This window comes from Xiphias gladius, chromosome 11 (assembly GCF_016859285.1).
Source record: "Xiphias gladius isolate SHS-SW01 ecotype Sanya breed wild chromosome 11, ASM1685928v1, whole genome shotgun sequence".
NCBI classification, from domain to species: domain Eukaryota; kingdom Metazoa; phylum Chordata; class Actinopteri; order Istiophoriformes; family Xiphiidae; genus Xiphias; species Xiphias gladius.
In genome coordinates this window covers 5,428,359-5,444,883 of record NC_053410.1, presented here as the reverse complement: position 1 = coordinate 5,444,883, position 16,525 = coordinate 5,428,359, and the positions used below count along the sequence as shown (strand labels likewise).

Sequence of the window (16,525 nt, the reverse complement as noted above, 5' to 3'; positions counted from 1 at the left end):
TATACAGCAGCTTACTCCCTTGTGCCGTAGAGCTCCTTGGTTGTCTGATGACATGTTCCAGATTGTTCCATGTTCCAGATGACACATTCCTTTACTTGAGAAAATCCCACATACACCGTCCTGCAGCTGTAAATCCTCACCATCACGCCAAATGTGTATTAATCCACCGTTGTAAAAAGGTCTGTAGCAAATGCACTATTTTCCTCCTGTTTCCTAAAAACCACAGCTCCCTGCTGTTTTAGGAAATTACTGAGCCTTTTTGCTTTCTTTTTATAAAAAATGTAAGTATCTATTTGTGATTGATTTTAAAGATTTACAATGTCAGCAAGGGCCAGATGGGCTTGGGGCTGCCTGCCAAGGGATGGGGAAATCGGAAAGCGTTGTGAGATGGACCGGGGTATTGTTGCTTTTGGTCTTTCCGTGGAACATTTCAATAGTAAGAAAAATATAAAATGATGCCAGGCTTGTCCTTTAATGGACACGAAAGTGCTCAAAGAAAATCATGTTAGCCGGCCGTAGCAACCTCGTGTAAGCGTTCCACTTGGGCTGCTGTATATTTATCTGCTGGCAGCTGTACAGTGTTTAAATATTTTACGGATTAATAATGAAGTGATGCATTACCATGACATCAAATGACATTCTCCTCTATTGAAAATGATTAACTCGTAGTTCTCTTGAGTGTAATTTCCACAGGGAGGTAATTGCCTAATTTTGCTCACAGATTACTGTCATACACACGAATGCACGAATGCGTATCGTCCACACCCTGCTGCTGTCGATCAGGGTTAATGGCTTCATGTACTTCAGAGCCATCCACCCAATCGCTGGGACAGCAGAGGGCAGGGCTCTAACAACGTTAGTGACACGGGCCAGGATGAACACGGAGTAGCGGGTGTGGAGGAGCCCACAGACAGCCAGGACTCAGGTGTCCTTGCCGTCTGCCTCACAGAGTCTCAGGTGGTCAGCGGGGCATTGTGTGCCGTGTGTGTGAGATCAACCCGGGGGTGTCCGGAGAGCACGTGCTGGCACTTGTGGCCACCGCTGCCGCCCAGCTGCTTGTGTGTCAGGTTTAATCAAAGTGGGGCCGACACATGCCGCTGTTAATGAGGTGCGGGACAGAGGGGGTGAAGGATAAAAGGGCCGCAACACGCGACAAGCTCTGATGAAACAGCTGATTCAAGCGAGAATGTTTCGACAAGCTAGGCTTTTTATGATGTGTGGAGTTTACTCAGTTTTCATTTGCTCACATCAGAGTAGCGACTGACAGGAAGACAGTGCTGACACTGGATACAACATGGAAGAGGTTGTGCGAGCAGGACCGATGGTTAGCCGAATAAGAACTGGAATTTTCTTCAGTGGCCACAATCAGGAAGTTTCAGCTACACAGGCCCCCGTCACCAGCATCATCCAGAAGAAAAAATTATTAACTGCCACAGCTATATAAAAATGCAGTTTGAAGAGTTTAATCTTCTAAAATGTTACTTCCTGGAATTAGTATAATATATATATATTAGAAAAGAAAGCTGTTAATTTCACAACATGAGATAACAATGTAAAATGTTAAAGATCAGTGCTGTGAGATTTTTTAAAATTGTAGGGGGGATGATACATGAGTCATTTCCTGACTCATAATGTCTGTAACCAAATACTCAGAATGTGAAACCACATATGATAACTGACATCAAGAGAGAGTATGTTCACTTCCTGAGGAGGAACACAGATTGCAACCGATGATAAATTACATTCTTAGAAATATTAAATAGATCTATTTTAAGATGCTAAGACAAAAACGCTGGGCGCAATGCTAACCTTTGTGAGCTGTGTCGTAACCTCAACTTTCACAGCAAAGGAGCTTCCATCGGGTTGTGCCTCGCGCTGAAGTTCGACTGCGTTACATTCCCTCTGGTGATTGAATAAAGTTACCGAGTCTTTTGTAGATATGTATGTATACAATTTCATTTTGAGTGAATTATGAACAGTAATATCTTTTTTGAAACATTAGTTGAACTCAGACAGAGCCATCATTTAACATTAAGGCCAGTCGGTCAGTTTGAGAGAGGTACCAGGGTTCAGTTTTAATACTCGGCTACCTATTCTGTATCTATGGATTGTTGTTTCTAATGTTTTATTACGCTACTTCTATGTTGGAACAGACTAGGCTAACACTAGCTGCAGCTTAATTGACAATAACTGCGAATAAAGCATGATTCCAGTGGGATCTTACTGGATCTGGATTTTTTTGTGTTTTTTATTATGAAATACAGTAAAAGAGTGATCCTTTCTGTGTGCAGGGTAAGGTGACCTTCTACCTTTTTCTTTGATGAAGACCGAAAACGCAGTGCTGTAAATAAGGTTTTGCAATAGAAAGAACTCACGGTGAAAGTTTCACCCAGTGATTACAGGATTCTCAGCTTTTTTTTAATTATTCATTACTGATTACCATGATAACCACTACAAATGCATTGGCTTACACCCTTTGATTTAGTTATTAGTGAAGGTGTGGCAGTGGATTATTAAACGGGCAAGGGGAACCGACTGAGACCGCCTAGGTACGGGGCCCAGATATTTGTGCCACGCCCCTGCATATGATTACTCGTGGCATAATGTCTTTTTTTATTTCAATATTGAACACCTTGGGGTTCCATACAAACGTGCCTGGATTTTGTTGTTGACAAACAACATTTTCCAACATTTTCCAAAAGAAGCCAATGCCGTGAACAGGCTTGACAGAAGTCATCCAAACCACAACAAACCGCTGTAAAACAACGGCTGGAGGCATACAGGAAACTCCCGAAAACGTCTCTGGGGAGCGGAGACATTGTCATTCTGGGTCAGGCTGGAGGGATTCCTCTGTATCAACTATGACATCTGCGCGGTCACAGACACGCACATCGACCGAATTACACACATACGCAGATATTTATGATACATCCTGTTGCCCTTCAAATGAAACCCCCAACCAGAAAAAGACACTCTGAAGAACTGCAGGGAAACCGCAGTCATGGGAAAATACAGTGGATAATGCTGCATGAGAAATGGCAGAAATAAACCTTCCCAATCATTTGATCAGGCCAGCAGGAATGCCGTATTAGCCACTCTTGTGCTAGCGTGTCAAGGCCAGAATCACATGTTCTATTAATCAAAGCACTTTGTGGTTAAACCTCAAAACCGAAGGTGCTGAGCAGTCAAACCCGAACAATTTTTTGATGGACGGAGATATTTAGCAACCAACTCTGATGACTTGAAGGCCTGTGGAGGTCATAGAGGACAGAGAGGTCATCTTCTCTGTATTTTTCTGGTAACTGGAGGGAGGTTAAGGATACGATTATAAATTTACACAATTAAAAACTTGATGAATATTTTCTACGGTGATTCCGGTATATTTTAGACTTACTGCTTCTTGGCCAAGCAGAACTGCATTTCGGGCAGTGTGGCAAATAAAGCGAATTTCAATGCTTTAGAGCTTCATGTTGAGAAAAAGGAATTGCAGACAACATAACTGAACATTTAATTGAATAATTATAATATGAAGAATATAAATACCTAATTAAATTTACAAACTGTTTTTGGTATCTGGTCTGGCATCTTCTAATGTTGATGTTGTGAATTTTGAAACATCAGTATTTTTAAAAAGCCTGACTACAGCCTTCATGGCATACAGGTTCAATGTCAACCAGGTGAGCACAGAATCACATTATGATGTTGCACTGCAAAACTGGTTTAGGCAGTTTTTCAAACGATATCTTTAGAGATACTAAGTTCTTACTTTCACAACCATGAATGTCACAGCTGATATGTTGATACTCATGCTATACTTGGGGGACTCCTGGAGATATTTGGTCTTGATCAGTTATTGCACTGATGGGGCGCATTCAGTTAAAAGACAATCTTTCTTTCTTTCTAAACGGGGAAATTTGGTTGGCAGGCAGGTTACATCAGTCATATTGGACCTACTGGTTAAAATAAACATTAAAAAAAAAAAAAACAGTAACCACACAGCAACGCTCAGACACTATTAATACAAATAAACTGATCATTCAATTTATATTTGACATTTTTTTCCCATCAACAACCTAAAAATGTTGCTGGGACTGTGTGCATGTGAAACATAGCGTTGCACGAAAAGAACATGCATAAGCTAATTAAATCCTCCCTGGAAAAACCTTGGTTCAAATGATCAACATGCTAAGTGGCAGTTGTCCTTGTTTTCTTTTTCTAATGCAGTAACTCCATTTGGACGTAAGGGGAGGGGGGGTTAAAATTCTTTGTCATTTGTCTGCTCCTCTGCGAGCAACAATAGCAGCTTTGTCGCTCTTTGCCCAGACCCTGGCAGCGATGTCCGTGGGTCCTGTGACTTTAGGTCCTGGGAGTCGGTCTGTTCCTTCCTCTGACACAATCCAAGCCATTTTTTTCCCCCCGATTGGTGTGGTCAGATCAGAAGACTCTCTGACCATAGACAGATGATAAAACATATCACTGATCAGACCGTTCAGCTTGAAAAATGTAATTATTGGACAAAAGCACAAGTGTTTGGCTATGAGCTCCTGATAAAACTGAGAAATGCCCTGATTTTCTCCTTTACCATAGCTGTAAAGAGATAGCTGAAATTGCTTTAGTTCCTCAGTTGAAGTCTGAGACTGTGTCATAAAATGTCAGTTTCTGTTGACACACAAAACAGTGGGTGGATCATAAGTGAATTTTCAGTGACGGTATTCCTAAAAATAAAAATCACTCTTACCTCAGTAACATGAATCATGTTTGGCAAACTGTGTCAGGACAGTGTTTAACACTCATCATGGTAATAATGAAATATTTTAAGCATTTGGATAATAGCTTATTCAAAGTGAGTGGGCAGGTAGGAGCTCAGTGTCCGCCAGTGCTCCCATGGTGATGAACGTGCTTCTCAGCTGAGCACTCAGTGTGCATGACGGTGTGGAGATTATTACCCAAGGCCAGTATCTGAAGTAAAAACATGTTCCCAGGGCTGGTTAAATTGTTAACCGGGATGTTCTGCCCTGCTGGTTAGAGATTGTAGCCGCTATAACGTCAGTATTTTATTTTGTATTTGTCCCACGGGGTCATGGGACTTGATCAGATGCCCTGATGTGTGAAACCTCACATGACTTCAGTTTTGAAATATCGCATATCTGTTGCACTGATGGGGCGCATTCAGTTAAAAGACAATCTTTCTTTCTTTCTTAATGGGGAAATTTGGTTGTCAGGCAGGTTACGTCAGTCATATTGGACCTACTGGTTAAAATAAACATTGAAAAACAGAAACAGTAACCACACAGCAACGCTCAGAAACAATTAAAAAAAAAATAAACTGGTAATTCAATTTATAGTTGACATTTTTTCCTATCAACAACCTAAAAATGTTGCTGGGACTGTGTACATGTGAAACATAGCGTTGTAGGAAAAGAACATGCATAAGCTAATTAAATCCTCCCTGGAAAAACCATGGTTCAAATGATCAACATGCTAAGTGGCCCACATGCAGATGCCAATTGAGGCGTTGCTGGCTGGGGCTGAGGACTACAAGGTTGGAAATGAAAACAATCCGGGGGTGTGCAGTCAGAGGGGAGCATACCAGAACTCTGGAGCCTGCCGCTCAACTCTGCACTCGCAGAATTTTTGTCCGAAATTCTGTAAGTTAGCCAATGAGTTGCAGAGTTGCATTTTGTAGGTACCAGGTTTTGACAAGGAATTAAAAATTCCCTGCTGCATGGCTTTTGATTCTGTTTAAAAAACTGTCTATTGTGAGGTTACAGATGTGCAATGTTAAATTGGTGGAGTAAAGATTATTTGTCATCCCTTATCTTGCACTGTTATACGGTTGGATACTTTTAGTAACTTTGCACCAGTGACCTGAGGAACACAGTGATACACAGTGTATATGCACGGTGGGCCATGATGTCAGAGGGCATAACTTTTAGATGAAACCTGGATGACTTACAGTATAATGACCATTAATGAAATGAAATAATATTTCCCAAATGATAATGATACTTCGCACATGAAGAGTTTTATTCCAAAATGAGATAACATTTATTAAAAAAAAGAAAGGACTCAAGTTAGCAAGTTAGTAAATTCTGTTTTTGAACGGCACAAAGTTTCAAAAGTGACTTTTTTCCCCTAAGAGCAATGTAAATGTGTTTGAATGTATTATATAGAGAGAGATGCAGTGTAAACTATTCATACAGTGGTTACTCCAAAAAAGCAAGGTGTCAGTCATGTCAGCTTTGTATTTATATCTAATTCTAACATTTAAAAATAAGTTCAAAAGCTAATTATAATTAAGGGCAAAAAATAAAACAAATTTAATTAAACAGATTAGTAAAGTAAAACAGCAATGTGACAAAATCAGAATCAAAATAATGTTCATATACCCCTGATAAAAAATACATGTAAATTAAACAGAAGTTTTCTTCCAACTGGAGCCGTTCATGTTCAAAATCTTTAAATGTAAAATCCATATTGTAAAGCTGATGGAAGGAGGCAGGGCTGGGTGCTGACGAATGCTTGGGGTTAGGGTTAAGAAAAAGAATCCTTGAAATTCAAAATGTTCAAAACTAACACTGCTTAATGCAGCACAAATACGGTCTGATTCACCATATTTCTCTTTCTTTTATGGCCCTTAAGTTCTAACACTGAGGCTTGTTTTCATAAACCTTACTCTGTAAAAAAAAAAAAAAAAAAAACCCCTAATTTAACTCAAGTCATCTGTGGTGACTCATCCTTTCAGACGCTGTTTAATCCACAACATGGCAGGAGCATTGAAATGAGAGCCTTCAGGGAGTCCGAGGCTGTAAATGATGCCTGTTCTCTTGTTACAGAGACGGACAAAGATGGAGAGATTAGAGGAGACAACGCCGTGCGTCACCCTGCATTGGACAGCAGTGACGCCTACTTTCAAAGCATTTTAGCCTGCTCTGATGCCAGGCCTGCAACCTAAACTGACAGCTGGATTTGCTTAAATAGCAAATATTATACAGTCCTGGTGACACTGTGATACACGCACGAAATAAAGCGACATATTCTCAACTTCAGTATTTGAAAACTGTATTTAACGTGCTTTTATCCGGCACTCACCCGGTACATAGAAAGAAGTTAAAATGAACACCACAACAGACACAACATCATTGATCTGAATAGGAAAATGTTTGTGGGTTGATGTGTATATTTTCTTCAGAGCTTCAGACAAGCAAAAGGTTGGAGTGTTTGCATGTTTGCATGTTTGCATGTTTGCGCTGCTCTCTGTTTTGTGTACCGGTAGGGAAGAGGGAACAGTTTCCGTAGAGAATCAGTTATTCCTGGAGGGTTAACAGAGGGCTATTGTGTCAAAAATCGTCGTCTCATTACTGAGCAAACAGACATTAGTTACACTTTATCTTGAGTTAGCGGTAACAGCGATCAGAAACAACAACAACCAGTTTCCATTCAAAGCCTTGTAGATTCCTTCTATTTGCCTAAAATTAATTCTGGTGCACGTATTTGGAAGGTTAAAAAAAAAAAAAAGAGTTGTGACATACAGTATATTTCAGTTGTGTTGTTGAATACCGCGTCTGGAATTCAATGGGAAAAAAGTGACAAAAAAGAACATGCTACTATCTCTCCTTTTTTTATTCTCCACAGACAAGTCTGGATTAGCTTTCCAGCAAAGCCGGCAACTGCCCCGGGGCCCCAGATTCCCAGAGGCCCTCGATACCCCAGGTTTACTCTACATTAAATCGTTTGTGTTCATTTGACTAACTACTTGACTAACGACTTTTTACTCCAGCTGCATGGTTGGGCGGGGAATTGGAGTGAAAAAAGTGGCCTTGATGAGCTTCAGGGAATCCTCAGAGTCTTTCATCATGATGTTGCGTATCTTACTAGCAGCCATAAACCAGACTTGTTCTGGTCCCAACTTTCTAATCCGCCCGAGTACAGCATCTTTGGCTAATGACGTAAAATTGCTTCCTGAATATCCTGCTTTCGGTGTTGTAAGATCGGACGGCTCATTTTCGGCTCAGAGGATTCCTATGCTTTCCCAAGCAGTACTGCTTCATCGGGGTGCCAAGGCCTGTCACAAGCGCCCTATCGTCCCCTCCTGACTGCACCCCATCAAAGAACTTGGTTTATAATCGACGAGAGCCCTCGTGTTCTCCCTCCCTCTTCTCACAAAGCAAGCTGCCAGTTCATCGATAAAGATGACAGAGGGCTGTAATTCTCTAGCAGCTGCAAAAAGTGCTCGTACGTTCTCCCACATATTTAGAGGTCAAACTCTTAAGCACTGATGAGTAAGAATGTGGCACTTGACTGAGTTGCGACTGCTTTGGCCAGCATTGTTTTTCCCATTTCCAGGCGGTCCGAACAAAAGCAAACCATGTGCCGAACTCTCAGGCCTGTAAAGAGCTCTGCTCTTAAGGCAGGTAGGATGACAATTTCTTCGAGGGCATCCTCGGCCAGGTCCTGTCCCACAGTGACAGGACTCTCCGCTGTCAACAGTTTCATTCTGAAACAAGTTGGCCAATTTGTTGTGCACATCCCCTAAGCTTTTCATATCCCTCTTTGGTGGCTGTTCCGCCGCTGCACGTCTCTGTTTTGAGCTTTTCCCACCTTATTGTTCCTACATGACATTATACGCAGCTCTACAACACTCTTGTGGGACTAGAGTATCACTATGGAGCTGTTTAATGTTCCGATTCAATGTGTCTATTCAATCTATAATCATGGATCTGTGAATGGAAGGAACATTCCCTGGGGGCTATATTTTAAAGTATTTCAGAGTATTTACACTTTCTTAAGAGTGAACTGTTTCTTTGAGTAAACAAACACATAAATCTCAGCCTTTGCTGCCAGTAGAATTTCCTCCACATGGAGGAAATTCCTCAGACACCACCTACCAAACCACCCACTCAGACCACAACGCTGAACGCCACTGTTTGCCTCTGCGGTCTCCCCACTGTTGAAAGCTCTGCAATTATCCACGATGGGCCCTCCACCATGGTTATTACATGTTTTCCGAATATATCTGGAAATGGAGAGGGAGGGAAATGGAGACACAGATGATTTTCATATGTCGAAATCATAAGAAATGTGAGAATGTGAGTGTTGAGGGTTTATCATAGTGTGCAGTATCAATCAACCATTCTGGGCTCGGTGTCTGATTTTTTATACAAGTTAAATTAAAGAAAAATATCGGTTTAATTAAGAGCGTAGTGGTATCTACAACTTACATTTTCCCCAAACATTTTTCATGCTGTATGTACATGTTTTTTTAACCCGATAATAATTTGGAATAATATATATTTTCACATCATATAATGTTTATTATACTACATTGTACTATCACATGCTGTATATATGTTGCATCTGTTTATTCCCACAATTCACAGAAGCTACAAGATGTTTACATTGAGTGAATAGTCAAACCCAAGATGCAATGTTTTTTTTTACGCATTCTTACGACAGGATTTGAATAACGTGGTTTTATAATAAGTGAAACCCTGGCAGAGTTTAAGGTTACTGTGATCAATGACAGCAAAAATACTCACAATCAGTAAAAAAGAACACCGGGAAGATGAATTTGTTAGAAAATGACAGCAGGACCTCAGGAGTCAAAATTGAATGTAATACAAATAAACAAAAAACAGGATATTGTATTAGTAAATGAAGAAATACAGACAGTTTGGGTGGAATATATTGCCGGTGCATTGTGCTGAGTGTGTTCATGTGTGTCTTTGTTCCCGCTATTGTCTGTGATACACACTGACCTGGGAACAACAAAGCAAATCGGCTCCGCCCTCTGCTCCTGAGGCACCTGAGCTCAGGAGCAGCTACTAGGGAGCCTGCTGTCCCAGCACACTACAACAGCTCCGTGTCCCCTGTGTGTGTGTGTGTGTGTGTGTGTGTGTGTGTGTGTGTGTGTGTGTGTGTGTGTGTGTGTGTGTGTGTGTGTGAAAGAGAGACAGAGAGGCGTTAACTTTGCACAAAATCTCGATTTCTCAATTGTTTTGGTCAGGAATAGTGCTATGGCATACTCTCATACTTTGCATTGTCACGGAGACGCATACCGTAGCTCTGATATAAATCTGGTTTGACGGCGGTCTTGAGAACCTACCAACCAGTCTGTGATGAACCACCTGCCATTTGTGTTTTTTCTTCACAGGCCTGAAGGGTATTCATTGTCAAAATACCGTGAGACCTACTTTTAAACCCCCCTAAAATCAAAGCTGAAATACGAACCTGACTTTAATCGCTAAAACATACACATGCTCAACAACTCAGGTAAATGAAAGGACTGGAATGGAAACAGGTGCGAGTCACTTGCTAAAGCTAACATCACCCTGATTACCTTTAGCTTTTCAAGCTGTTTAGTTTTTTCCATGCCTTTGCATGAACTCTAAAGCTCTAGAGTTCTGAACTTGAACTCTAGAGCGTTAGAACCCAATATAACCTATCAGTTATATCATAAAATTCCCATACGAGATTAGATAATATGTCAGAACCTATATATTCATATGCAAAGTCAACACCGCCATATTCTGACTTTTGCTTTCAAACTCATTTTTGAGACATTGAGGAAACTGGGAAGGCTTCACTGTTGTCGAATGAGCAACAGCCAGTAAGGATAGAGGCAGACTATGTGCTCTATTTCCCCCTGTTCTCCTCAGTTAAACTATTCCCCATTTCTCACCGAAACAGCCATCAAACCCAGGAAGATGCCAGCACTCCAATTTTGGAAACTTTCGCTATGTTTGGACAAAGTAGATGATTGGCCTTGTTAGCATGGGAACGTGATCAAAAGTCTTTTCAAACGTTGCCTTGTAATATATTTCCTGGCAGCTTAATACTTTCTTGTGATTAATAATGATAATTAGTGGCAATGTGGTGATTCTCCAAGTGATGTCTTGACAAACATTGGCTTGAAAGGAACAGGGGACAAATGGTGATACTGCTGGTTTAAGAGACTGGTTGTCAAGCAGACTCACACTAATGGAATAGAAAAAAAAAGTGAGGCAGAGGAAAGTTTGGTTACCAGACAGGACTGTGTTAATCAAAAGGAGAAAAGAGTTGGAAATAAACATATATATATATGTAAAAGCACTCAGAGAGGCTCCCCCAAAGTCAAATTCAGTTATCACCTGGTCCGCATGTCCTCTTGATGACCTTTCGCAACTATATCTGCCCAACACCAAATCAGAAACATGAGACCGACCCGAGCGTAACGATGCAGAAAGGTACTGGATGCTCTTAAACAAAGTGCTGACATTGGGGAGCATGGGTAATGTTAGAGAAATGCTAGGCTTCTTCATCGCCTGCCATAATGCTGTGGAGTAAAAATGCTCACTTGCTAATGTATCCTACTGGTGAGGTGCTGCCTGTCCTTGGCTGTAATCCGCCTACTCTGGTATGCTGACATGGAGGTCATGGAGACTGAGCTGGCCGTAGCCTGCAGGACCGGACATCTGGGCAGCTACCTGGAAAGTTGATGGACTGTATCCAAGGGGAAAGCTGTGGGTGGGTGGGGGGTGAATGAGTAACATCAGCGGCTACCCTCCTGCAACCCCGTCTCCTACAAATTACGTTTCTATACAACTAAACTGCAACAGAAATTGCATTTTGTAGGAATCATAAACTCTGGCTGGATTATGCTCAGAGGCAGTGTTTTTTGAACGAATGAAGCACTACATTTATCAACAGCAGCACATTTGCAAGGAGATTGTTGTGGTAGATGGGTTACAAAAGGTGTACAAAGTACAAGCATTTTGGTTAGGGAAAGATTGTGGTTTTGTTAAAATGTAAATGAACACGTTGTGTCTGAAGTCACTGTGAACTTTTTCAGTATTAAACCTGATCAGAATCTTCCCCTAATCCACGTATCCAAGTGCTCTTGATACCTCTTTTCCACCAAGGCAGTTTGAGGGCCGGTTCGGAGCCGCTGCTCAAACTTGAAGCAATTCTTTGCATTTCAATAGACAAAGAACTGGCCAACGGCCTGGAAAACTGGTTCAAGGCGGCACCAACCCTTTAGTCAGGGGCTGGGGGCGGGATTATCGTGACCAACAAGACCATCTAAAACTTTGTTACCACCATTTTTAAAAATTTGGAAATGTTCAACATCATCATTAAAATGTTTGGATGCCTGTCTGGGCTTGCAAAGCCAGGAGCAACACTTGTAAAGAGGCGATGTAGCACGCCATTGTTGTTGTTGTGCTTGGCGTTAGCGTTGCTGGTACGCATACAGTGTCTTAATTACATGGTTCTATATTGGCTCTCTAGCCTGTGGAAAGGCAGACTGGTTCTTAGAAGGTTCGCAAGCTAGACCAACTCCAAACTGGCACTTGCACCAGCCCAGAACTAGCACCTAGGTTAGTGGAAAGGGGCCATGAGTACCTAGACTCAACCATAAAAAGTTTAAAAATGCTGCAGTCACTACAAATGAATATTGTACTCCAAGTTTGCATATTTTGGCGGAAAACACATATGGTGTCTGCGAGCATTCAAGTCTGGTAAATTGCCTCAAGTGATGTCACTTGCAGCCTCTTCAATCTGGCATGTTAAGGTGTCAGTTACTTGCTTCAGATACCGGTGTCACAACATCTACTGTTTGATTTGATGGGACGGACATATAGGTGGGAGTGATAATATCTGTGATGATGTTATTGTTTGGTTTCTTTAGTTACGCCCACCGGAGCAGCTTGAGGACAGCACTGAAGAAGATCTGTTTTCCGTGAAGTAGCCTTCTGGGAGTTTCAAGAGGCCATTTCATAGGATGTCGCAGAACCCCTTAAGATGATATTCCACCGAGGTAATGAACAGTAGTGCAAGCTGCTTTTCAAGATCAAATGGACTTTGGTAATATGGTTCACTCTGATGTGTGCTCCCAGTTTTTGTCGTAGTGTATCAAACCAACCTCATAAAGTAGTACTTCCTATTTATTTCAGTCCATTATAAACGAAATCACAGACCATTCTCGATAAATAGCTTGAGCGGAACGAATAGCACAATGAGTATTTTGCGTTTTCACTTCGTTATTTACCTCCAATTTATGCTGGAATTTAAACACAAATTCTGGCCTTTTTACTGGGCATAAATACTTACTGCAAAACCATTGAAGCATGAAACCACACCACTTTCCCCGCTAACACATTACATACTGGTGTCCCAACATCTGTGGCTGGGTACAGGCACTGACAAATTACCAGTAAGTGAGGCTGTGTGTTAAAATAGTTTGCTTTGCTCAGTCCCTCTAAAGTGTGTACAATGAGAGAACAATGAACTTCAAACGGTTTAGTGAAACCACTCTGGCTCTGCTTCTCGGTAAAGGAAAAACACCAGAGAAGTGGAACAGTTCTCTGATCAACTGCTGGCAATTAAAAAAAGGGACTCACCCCGAGGGCTAGAAGCAGTGATGCTAAACACTTTCAGTCTCGAAAGCGTTTACTCAGAAACAAAATTTTACTTACAGTAAATGTTGCCTTGTTGCCTTGCAGCATGGTTTCCTTGCTCACTTCCTTTTTTGTCTTTTGTGTGAAATACAAAAGGGAAAGGGGGGAAACAAGTGGAGACTAGTTTGGTTTTTATGAATGGTATCACTGACTCATTTCTGCTTTATTTTTTTTTGTTTAGTTGTTGTTGCTACTTTTGACATAAAATGCACACAGAATTACTTTCACTTTGGTGTGTAAACTCATGAAGTTCTTACTCTTAGTCTTACTCTCATCTGCTACTACAAATATAAGGAAGAAAATACCATTGATAAACAATAAACGCTTTCACTATGATATTAAGTAAGTATAGTATTTATACTATATTTTATGTTGATATATGTGATGTGTTACATCTGGGCAGATTTTAATTTCGAGATGTCAGTGGTATCCAGCCATCATGTGGATGGCTTTGGTTCTATCAGCTGATACCGGCCTGTGAGATTTGAGCCTTCCCTCCAGTATAATGGAGATTAATGGAATGTCCTTCGTGTAGTGCACAAAGCACAGAAAAATTTAATTTCATAATTCAACAACAGTCTGTCTCTGCAGAGACAAAGTCCCAGTCACTTTGGATAATACACAGACCTCGCTTTCAACAGTTCCTACTGAGGAAAGAGCTCCACTGAAATCCGTGTACAGTCAGGTCTGCGGACTATCCAAAGTGACCGGGACCTTGTTTCTGGAGATACACGTAGTGTAGAATTTTGAAATTTCAAAAATGACATTTTTGACAATTTTCAAGGCCACGGTTTCTCTTTTGAGCTCTGAAGAAAGCATGTTGTTGCTGAAACAACCTATAGAATAAAACCTGTTCCTGTTTTTCGTTTTCAGGTTATTATATTTGTTAGCTGCCTAATATTTATCAGGAAAATTTCAAAGCTTTAAGTATCATGGTTTAAATTCCATTCAGATTCATCACATTTGGGTGGATCAACATTCAGAGCTGGACATGTCTAACTGCTGCAGGCAAAACAAAAACTACCTGTAAGTCTCTGAAAGTCAGAGTCATTTGGATGAACTGATCCATTGATAATTACACGATTAGGTGTAAATGCATTGAAAAATACATTTAAAAAGCAAACAAGACAGCTCTTCCAGTGCATATAACAATACTCCTCCTGGTGGTCAGCAAAGGCAGGATGACACAAGCCAGGCACCACAGATGTACTGTATGTAGGAGATTAATAAGCGTCCAGTCTGGTTGTGCGTCGGTCCAGACTTTGTGGCTCTGCCAGTGACACACAGCGAGGAGCCAGGCAGTCTAATCGGAGCAGGAACAGAACGGTCAGGTTGTGTTTTAGAGATTAGAGGAAGAGATGAGAAAAGCAGCAAGACCGGACCAAAGCGTGGAACACTGCTGGAACAACATCAAGGTCCTTTTTGTCAAGAGCCACAAACACAACAGAGCTGCAGGCAGATACTGTACATACACACTGAGTGCACATCTGCCTACGCCACATTCTCAAGACAGATACACAAAACTGTGTCCGGACACATAAATGCACATTTCCAAACATTTGCACACAAACAAGCTACCACCCTAATGGGCCACTTCCTCTCCTCTCAAGCTGCTATCAACATTTTCGTGGGTGTGTCAGAGCAGAGTGTGTATGTATAGAGGGACATCAGAGGAGGAGATACACTGCATAAGCAAGCATTCACACAATCAGAGCTCACTGAGCAACATGCACAGTATCAAGAGCAGAAGATGTTTCTGCCATTGTAAATCATAGAGCCATCATCGCCCTTGATGAGGATGTGAAGTTTTACAATGGTGCAGCCATCACAGATGAAACCATGCAGTGTGTGGTAATAAGACTTTGAATATCACACTGTAGAGATCTGAACTTTTGTTGCCCTCAGTTGCTGCATTGTGAGTTCCAGTCGAGGAATGAGGTGAACCCAAGATATGTAAACATAAGCCGTGCAGAGCAAATATTCATATTAAACATGGTGAGGAGGAAGTATGAGCGCAGACTGAGAGGAGAGATGAACTCTCCTGCTGCCTGATACATTTAAATCTGACCGCAGTCATCAAGCAACCGCGATCACAGAAGATTCTGGTGCACACAAACACATTAATGGCTCAAACTGAACGAACCATAAAGGTAAGGTCACTTTACGTGTATTTCCTTCCATTGGCTCTATTTCGGGATTCAAGTTTAGTGAACCCTGACCAGCAAAAATGGGCATGTAAGTGAGATGTCCGTCCCTGCCTCTGACACTGCTCTACCAGCTCCTAGTATCTGGCCGTCTGCCCCTCGTGCATCTCTTCAAGCTGGTCTTCCCCGGGCACCGTCAGCTCAGCCATGTTCACCTGATCCAAGGCTTCTGACAGTAGAGAGTTGTTGATGTAACACTTGACCAACAGAGATGTACTGTATGTCACAGTGACCCCGTTTCATCATTATCTTTTAGCTGATTTAAGACGCGTTGTTTTCTCTCTGAAATTTAAAAATCAAATGGGAATTTATCCCTTTTTGTTATATATTACAGTTCTCCTCTGTTGTTTTGATGCATACTGTAAAATACCAAGATCTTGGTTTTGAGAAAAGTCAACACAAAACCAATACTGTCTTTTCATTGGCAAAAAATTTTAGCAAAAGCATTCACTAGAACTTGTTGAAATTAACAAAATATTTTAGGCCGAGTGTTTACCGCGCCATATTTTTCATCAGGGCATGGATTCACCCCCATCACTACTGTAATTTACATGCACAGTACACTTTATGTGTTTATCACGTCTGCTGGGTCAGTGTAGGGATTCAGATGAGGTATAGTACGGTGTGCTATTCACATGTACAAATGAAAAGTAAGACTTGAGATTTGACATTAGCTGAACCCCTGAATGAAGCCGCACCTTCTTGTTTGTGGGTTAGCTGCTTCTTTAGCCTGCAGTACATTTGCAGGTTTACACCTCCAAAACAAGACACCAGGCCCAACCTTGACATCTGTTCTCATTATTCCCTTACTGAACTACGCTATAAAAAACTATTCTTTCAGCTGAACTTGTGTAACAATACACAGTGCATTATGTTTATATAATG

General features: G+C 41.3%; 1 pseudogene; it reads right to left on the bottom strand.

The window, feature by feature from the left end:
* Window positions 1-4,268: 4,268 nt before the first annotated feature.
* Window positions 4,269-15,789, bottom strand: LOC120796663 (annotated as a pseudogene).
* Window positions 15,790-16,525: the final 736 nt, after the last annotated feature.